The sequence below is a fragment of the Trachemys scripta genome, chromosome 2, assembly GCF_013100865.1.
Source record: "Trachemys scripta elegans isolate TJP31775 chromosome 2, CAS_Tse_1.0, whole genome shotgun sequence".
Classification (NCBI taxonomy): Eukaryota; Metazoa; Chordata; order Testudines; family Emydidae; genus Trachemys; species Trachemys scripta.
Window position 1 is genome coordinate 145031280 of NC_048299.1, and position 6631 is coordinate 145037910.

The window sequence follows — 6631 nt, forward strand, 5'->3', positions numbered from 1 at the left end:
AGAGTAGGAGAGACTGAGGTGCCCCAGCGCTCGAGGACCCTGCAATGGCAAGGAAGTGATTGTGAATCCTGGCAAGTGACCCACACCCAGCAGAGGAAGATTAAAGAAAAAAACTCAAGGTCACTGCCTGGGGGACAAGTCCTTCCCAACCCCACACATGGCGATCAGTTAGACCCTGAGCATGTGAGCGAGAACCAGCCAGCCAAGCACCTCAGAGAAAGAATGCTCGGTACCACCTCAGAGCTTTGGCCCACCCCATCCAGTGTCCCATCTCCAGTCGTGGCCATCCCTGATGCTTCAGAGGAAGGAGATGGGGAACAAAAACAGCATACATTGGAGGGGGGGGATACTTTCCTGACCCCTTCCAGTGGCCAGCTGAACCCCTGAATCATGAGCTTTTAGGAACACAAGACATAACCTCAGGGTTCTCAAAGCCCTCTTAGCCCTAGAGCTGGGTTGAGGAGACTAATCCAAACTAGTAAGACCCTGATGCAGCAAAGTGCTTAAGCACTTGCTTCACTTTAAGCATGTGGGTAATTCCATTGAAGTCAAACATGATCTTAAGCCCTGCTCCAGCAAAGCGCTTAAGTTAAGACCAAGGATGGCATTAGAGGGATTGTTTTAGAGTGGTACAAGTGAGCGTATCTAGAAGCTAGGGGATGAAAGGGAGCAAAGGATAATGAAAACTGAACTCAACATATTCTTGACAGTGAGATCTGCAAGGTCACAGAGCAGAATGCCAAGCACTTGGAAACCCCACTGCTAAGACATGCAAGAGTAGACACGAGGACACACACAATTTAGCGTGGTCGTATATATGAATAGAGTAGTATCTCTTTAAATAGTTTGAGTTCCTTAGTGGCACTCACCACTTACCATGTTCCGTGTTCTGGATGCCACCAGAAACTAGTCCAAGCCAGCTATATACATCATGCTGGCTGGATCATGTTAATAATCATTACCAAACCAGCATCTTCACAGGGAAACGCTTTCTGTTTTTTTAAACAGAAGAGTCTTCCCCAAAAGGAGATGCACCGTTCCTGGAGACACTGCAATACCAAGTCAATGCATGGGGTGGACAGAGCAAGCTCCTACTCCAGCCCCCTGTTTCAAAAATCAATTTAATATAGAGTTCTCAAATAAAGGACATTTTCTTTGTGTAGAGGAAACATGATTATTTGGGATCCAGCTCTGCCCAGGCCGTTCCTGCATCTTGTTAGTTGTCATCTCTTGCTCTTTACCCAAAGGTGCAATCTTGCACTGTCTGAGAGAAAGATGGATAGGTTCTGTTAGGATCTAGTCCATTCTAATCCCAATGGCTGCTCATTTTTGTGTTTAAATATGGGGCCGGATGCCCAGAGCTGCAGCCCAGTCAATGGGGACATGCTGATTTACATCACCTGATGATCTGTCCCCTGGTCTCTGAGCCGGACTAAAAACTGAACCTCAAACATGCCCCTCTCCAATTACCCCAACCTTACGTTTGGCAGAAATTTGTTATCTGTCGTAGCTGAATGTCTGGATGAAACTGCTTTCAGAGGGAAGTGGTTAGGCCCCATGTACTTGCATTCAAATGAGCACAAGCAGTGCAGCAGTTGGGTTCCTGTGTTGCCTTTCGTGAGCAGATGGAAAGAACCCCCGTTTTCAAATTTGGTGCTTTCCTGGTGAACTCTCAGCACCACAGAGCGTAATCTGACGAAGGATCACTCTGAAGCATGCACTCTGCAGTGCAGCGGCATTATGTAAGGAAAGAGGGCAATGCCAACCTACAGCCATCTGTCATCATTCTATAAATACACCATGTGCAGAGTAAATGCACAACACCCGAGCTGCTTAGCGATTCCCATCCAGTCTCGCCCAGTGCTCTGGCTGGCAGCAGCCTGTGGGAATGTGCCATAGCTTGGGTTATCTGGACTCCATTTGAGCTCTCTTCTTTGCCAGCTCTGCAACTTTTCTGCAACCTCAGCTCCAGAAGTTGGGGGTGGTTTAGATCTGGGGTTCTGATCCTGTCTTGCCTTTGTACCAACGAAATGGGCCCGAAATCTGGTCTTGCTTCATTTCAAATGGGATTCCCAAGAGAACAGGCCCAACTCTCTTCACCTACAGCAGTGTAAATGGGGCGTGTCGGCAGGGCCACGTTCTGATGGCAGTTACGCTGGAGTAATCCGGGAGTAACTCTGTTGAAGTCAATGAGGTCACTCTGGATTTACATGGGTGCATCTGTGAGCAGCATCTGACCTAAGGGAGTCACCGCAGGGTATGTGAGATCAGAACTGGCCCTGGACGTATAGAATACAGAGGGCTGCATGGTGGCTGGATGATTGGCACTGCCACTGGCAGCTTTACAGAGGATGCCCGTACTTGCAAAAAGAAGGGCTTTTCCAGCATAAGTGCCATCTCCTCAATGGGATTTAGGCCCATGCTTAAAGTTGGTGCTTTTGTGAATTGGTGCCTATGTACCCCATGGAACAGCCAACCTTTTGTTTTAAAGAATGGCCACGGTAAGCAAAGTAACTGGTCATCGGGCAACTTGTTACCCCACAGAACTGTTTCCTCAATGGCATTCTGCTCTGACACTAGCATAACGTGGTCCCCTGCCCCAAGTGAGAGCCCGAGCCACAAACCGGAGACCCCTCTCCCAATTCTTCATGTGTGCCTGCGTGATCCCAGCACCTGCAGCAAATATTGACCTGCCTTCCCCTGCTCACTCCTGGGAAGGGGGCACTATGGAGATCCATGCATTTCTGGGGTGCAAACATTGGAAATGTCCCTTTATCCCTTGGCAGCTGCACCTGCTTTTTAATAAGGACTTGCCAGCCTCTGGCATTAATAACCCCAAGCATCAGCAGTTAAGGGTATCTGGGCAAAACATGAAATATGGCCAGGTTCTGTGATAGAAAAGACCTGAATGGAGCTGAGCACTAATGGGATTCAAGACTGAAAGGAAAGGTGAACAAAAAGCGGTGAGCACACTATAAGTAGAGTAGAAAACCCACGTAGAGTGGGAAAATGCAAAGCCAGAAGAGATCCTGGGATTTGTTCCAAGCAAAAAAAATGTGTCCTTTTGGCCCCGGCCACTTGTTAAATGCCTCTCTAGTGGTTTATTTGTTCCTGGCAACATGCCACTTTTCCACCCCTCATTCGTTGGGATGGTGCAACCCTTAGCAGACTCTGGAGCAGACCTGAGACTGCGCTAAGCTCTCACTGCTGGCTAACACAGTCCCCTAGGTGACTTGGTAAGCATTGTGGGGTGGACTCTGACCATGCCCCTGCACTGGGTGGGCACTAGCAGTGGATGGTGTAGATCCAACTTTGTACCATCCCATAATTCTCCGATGCAGGAGGGAATTGCCAGCTGGGCCTTTAAAGTTGTTTTAAGTCACCTTTGGGTCATCGGTAATGTGGATCTGGCCTGTTCGAGGCAAGAAATATTTCAAAGGAGAGAAACCTCTTGTAATGGGGCTGGGCATTTCCATTGATTTGTTGTAAGTTAGTATTTAAGAACTGTGCTGTTAATTTCCAACTGGGTCCTATGCACTAATAATATCTGCTTAGCTCCTGTGTGGTGCCTGAACTGAGCTGAGAAATGACCTTATAGGCAAAAAAAGCTGGAAGCCGACATTTTCTGTTGGTTTTGCCTGATAAAGGTCCAGAGCTAGAGAGACTTCAACCAGCTGATGGTCTGGCCCAGTGTGTTTTCTATGCCTTGCTCGGAGCCATGAAAATGTGAAGCCCTCTACGAAATGGTGAGCTTAAGCTCTTGAGCTTGGAAGCGTCTGTAAAGCCAGATTTGATGGCGAGGCAAATGCAATATGCTAGAGGAATAATGATGAGTTCTTTCCAAAGGTTCTAGCAAAGTGTTTACCCAGGGCTGGGTGAATACCATGGCGTGACAAAGAAAACAGAGCCCTGCCCTGCACACCGAGTGTGTGGTGAACTCGCCAGATCTGACCCAACCCCAGCTTTTCCCAACTGCAGCGAATGTAGTAACCTAAAAACAATTGCTTCCACCCTAGAGTTAACTTCACAACTCGGTATCCTGATGCTTCTTCTGTAGAGAAGTGTTCAGAGTTACTTTCAATACTGGGCCAAATTCTGCTCTTTGTTACAGCTGTATGACGCTGGAGTGGCTTCCTTGGCTACCCTTGATTTACTTCATTCTAAATAGGAGCAGAATTTGGCACTCTCATATAATATATATAATATCTCTAAAGCTAGGGGGAGTGGGGAATCGCTCTGCTCTTCATGATCCAGATTCTGATCTCAGTTATACCAATGTGAATTCATTGACTGACACAAATCAATCAGGAGTTGCACCAATGTAAGTGAGCTCAGAACTTGGCAGGGTGCGTGTAACTCCCCATCGAAGGACCTTTGAATTTACACATTAAAACAGAGGAGAACGGACTTCTGGCACACAACTGATTGCGGCTATATTCATTTCCTAACAAAAATCTGTTTTTTATTAATGTGGTTCCATTCTTATAATTTGTGAGTGGGGGTGGGTTGTCTGCTTGTTTTTTCCCTTGAAGTGAAAACACAATTCTTGCAGAGACCCCAGCAGATTTTCAAACGTGATGGCAAATTTGAAATTGGTGAGAGGACTGGGCGCGAAGTCCTGAAACTACAGAATAGTTGCAGACTTTTGCATAATCCTGTGCAAAAACTTAGGACGGCTCACATGTTGAGTGGCTTGCCCTTCAGAGCTTTGAAGGGGTATTCCCAGCTCCCAGATTCCAAAACTGAATCAGCACCCCCAAATTCAGAGATGAAGAAGAATTTTTCATGTGTCTTCTAGTTTTTAAACTTGAGGGTGCATTTGGGCACTGGTGCACTGGTGGCACAGAATAGTCTAGTCTTCTGAAGGCTGTAATACTTTGGTCTCATTTTGGTTGGTGGGTTTAGTGTGCAGCTGCTGGGTGGGGTTGGAGGCCTTTAGAATCATAGAATATCAGGGTTGGAAGGGACCTCAGGGGGTAGGGTGACCAGATGTCCCGATTTTATCGGGACTGTCCCGATGTTTACTTGTTTGTCCTGCGTCCCGATCGATGTTCAGTCGGGACACGAATTATCCCGATATTTTGCCCTCCAGCGAACAGGCAGAGGGGGTTCGTGCCCCCCCAGCCCCAACTCCGCCCCGGCCCCACCCTGACTCCACCCTCTTCCTCCCCCATTGGATCCCCCCAAATGCCCGCCCTTGTCCCGCCCCCAGCCCCGCCCCCTCACTGCCCCATTGGATCCCTCCCCAAATCCCTGCCCTGGCCCCGCTTCTTCCCCAAGCATGCTGCATTCCTCCCCCCTCTCTCCCAGGCTTGCACTAATCAGCTGTATGGCGGCACAAGTGCTGGAGGGAGGGGGGAGAAGCAGGATGCGGCAGGAGGCGGAGCGGATGTGAGCTGATGTGGGGGGGCGGGGCGTGGAGCTGCTGGTGGGTGCTCAGCCCCCACCAATTTTTCCTGTGCTCCGGCGGCTCTTGTTTTTTTTTTTTTTTTGCTCTCCCCCCCACCCCCCGCATCCCAATATTTCACGTCTCTCATCTGGTCACCCTATGGGGGGTCATCTAGTCCAACTGCCTGCTCAAAGCAGGACACAATCCCCAACTAAATCATCCCAGCCAGGGCTTTGTCAAGCCTGACCTTAAAAACCACCTGCCTAGGTAACCCATTCCAGTGCTTCACCACCCTCCTAGCAAAAAAGTTTTTCCTAATATCCAACCTAAACCTCCCCCACTGCAACTTGAGACCATTGCTCCTTGTTCTGTCATCTGCCACCACTGAGAACAGCCGAGCGCCATCCTCTTTGGAACCCCCTTTCAGGTAGTTGAAAGCAGCTATCAAATCCCCTCTCACTCTTCTCTTCTGCAGACTAAACAATCCCAGTCCCCTCAGCCTCTCCTCATAAGTCATGTGCTCCAGCCCCCTAATCATTTTTGTTGACCTCCGCTGGACTCTTTCCAAATTTTCCACATCCTTCTTGTAGTGTGGGGCCCAAAACCGGACACAGTGCTCCAGATGAGGCCTCACCAATGTCGAATAGAGGGGAATGATCACATCTCTCGATCTGCTGGCAATACCCCTACTTATACAGCCCAAAATGCCGTTAGCCTTCTTGGCAACAAGGGCACACTGTGTCATATCCAGCTTCTCGTCCACTGTAACCCCCAGGTCCTTTTGTTTTACAGGAGGTCGGACCGGATGATCTGGTGGTCTCCTCTGGCCTGTGACACTCGGATCAGATTTTCCAGTTTTCCTCTGCAATGATGAAGGCTAGAATTGTGCTGAGATTGTCACATGGTAACATGACCGCTGTAGCCGGGGCTTTAAGATGACATCAAGTATTATAAGCCTTGTTATAATATTTAACCTTGTCGACACTGCTAGAAGGGCATTTAGCTCGCAATGCACATCCTTGGGCTGTCAGTGCTTTGGTATGGTTTCATTGAGTAACTACCCTGATTCTTATTAGGGTGAGAGCAGAATCCGGCTTTTTATCTGCTTGTTTCAGTGGTGGGTGGTTCCTTGCATGCTGCCAGCTGTGAGGCTCTCAGTTTCCTGAGCCCGGCTCTCATTATTGAGTGCACCAATTGCACCCCTAGTTCTTGCACACACCTCTGGATACTTGGGCACACAAC

The 6631-nt window shown here is 48.7% G+C and overlaps 1 pseudogene; it reads right to left on the bottom strand.

The window, feature by feature from the left end:
* Nucleotides 1–1024: 1024 nt before the first annotated feature.
* LOC117873988 lies at nt 1025–1185 on the bottom strand (annotated as a pseudogene).
* Nucleotides 1186–6631: the final 5446 nt, after the last annotated feature.